Below are 1,923 nucleotides of genomic sequence, written 5' to 3'. Positions count from 1 at the left end.
AAAAAAAAAAAAAAAAAAAAAAAAAGTGTGCATATTATAGTATATATAGTATAATATATATAGTATATATATAATATATAGTATATATATATAATATATATAATATATATATATATATATAGTATATAGTATATATAGTATATATATAGTATATATAGTATATATGTATTTATATCTAGGCAGAACTAAGACATTGGTCTTGAGGAGTCTGGGGAAAAGCACCAAACGTCAGGAGCCAGAGGAGAGCGTCCAAAGGAACCTATAAGAAACAGATGGACACATCAACTCATTACATAACTTTTTCTCCAAACGACAACATCAATTATGCCCACACATGAGACTCATGAACATGATGTTTTTGTTTTGCCTACAGCCATTAGCCCCCTGCTGCTAACGCTCCTACCACACAGTGCTGCATGTATCAGCCACACCGGCAGTCCTTGCACTACACACAGTTTTGAAGCAGCTTTCTTGTCCATGTTGGTCACACACCCACCCCCCCCCCCCCCCCCCCCCTGGTGAATATACTCTATGCTGCTGGCGCACACTTTGCTGTGCACTTGTGCAATACTGTTTGGTGCGTGGCCATTATAACAACAAAAAGGTAAAGCTCTTCTGTTTCTTCTGACAATTCTACTTCAATATCTGAACTAATCCTTTGCTGACCCTATAGTAAACTTATCCTTATATTGAAACCAACCACTGTCCACCCTCTAATGCTAAAGGTGAGCAGTGTTTAACACACTGTGTTAAACACTGTGTGTTAAATTTAATTTAACACACAATTTAATTGTTAAATTCAATTTGAAAATGTGTCTCTTTTGGGTTTATTTTCCCATGGACCCTCACTCCTCTCAAAACATAAACACCGTTGTTGTCGGTAGATCAGTGCAACCGATTATTAATCAATTGGACTACAATAAAAACAGATGGTGGTGCAGAGTCCTCAGGAAGGGATAACTGTCCTTAGCATATTACTCTGAAAGTCCAAGCTCCTTCTAAGAATGAGTTTCACAGGCTTAACCCCTTGGACTGCTCGCCATTAGTGCAAGAGTATATGAATGCCTTTTAAGAAAGAGTCGGAGCACTCCTGAAAATAATTAACTGCAATCTCAGTACCTGCAGTTGTCTAAACAGTGAGGCATGCTCTCCATTAGGGCCAGCATAGAGGAATAAAAAGGCTTTGATGGCAGAATTAAAGCAGTCTGGAAAAACACAGCGCTCTAGAGGTTTGTCACCTTGATTTGGGGTCATTGACAAAAAAAATAAAAAAAGATTATTTAACAAAATAATGGATCACGTGGGGTTATATTCAACGTTGCTAAATGTTGATCGCCTACACAAAGGGGGAAAGACTAAACCTCTGCTGGTGGGGTGTCCCCGGGACAAAACCTTGTTCACACTGAACAGAAAGTCTTAACGTTAAGATTATTATTTTTTTTTATAGACGTGCTGTTGTGGCCACAATGTATAAATCAACTCGAGATGCTGACCACGGCTTATCAGGGGCCTTGTGGGCAAAATAAGCAACGTTATTTTGTCTGCATCGGCTCGTCATTTCTTTTTGTGTGTGTCTGTTTTGGTTAACTACTTCTTCTCCGAACCCATGCACATAACACACACACACACACACACACACACACACACACACACGGTTAGAAGAATAAAGCTAACGCTACTAACGGCGATTCACCATAAACTGCCAGCGCGTGTGGACTTTGACAAGCTAGAAGAAGAAAAAAAGAAGAGAGTTGGTTTTCCCTCCTGGGTGTCATTTGTTGTGAGCTACACGTACTGTGAAAATATTCAGGTTTCTTTTGTCTCGAAATGACTGAAAGCCCCCCCTCCTCTTTCCTCCTCCCCGCGCCTCCACGCACACACACGCACACACACACACACACACACACACACACACACACACAA

The 1,923-nt window shown here is 40.0% G+C and overlaps 1 protein-coding gene across 1 annotated transcript in view; it reads left to right on the top strand.

Annotated features, from left to right (window-relative positions):
* Positions 1–568: 568 nt before the first annotated feature.
* Positions 569–1,923, top strand: part of LOC116388314 (N-acetyllactosaminide beta-1,3-N-acetylglucosaminyltransferase 2) — a 6,610-nt gene continuing 5,255 nt past the window's right edge. The window contains exon 1 of the mRNA XM_031856028.1: positions 569–604. The gene's annotated coding sequence lies outside the window, so the exon portion shown is untranslated. The remainder of the gene's footprint in view (positions 605–1,923) is intronic.

This window comes from Anarrhichthys ocellatus, unplaced genomic scaffold (assembly GCF_004355925.1).
Source record: "Anarrhichthys ocellatus isolate YVR2014 unplaced genomic scaffold, GSC_Weel_1.0 scaffold16, whole genome shotgun sequence".
Lineage (NCBI taxonomy): Eukaryota > Metazoa > Chordata > Actinopteri > Perciformes > Anarhichadidae > Anarrhichthys > Anarrhichthys ocellatus.
Note: the sequence above shows the minus strand (reverse complement) of the source record. Positions and strands in the feature narration are given on the sequence as shown.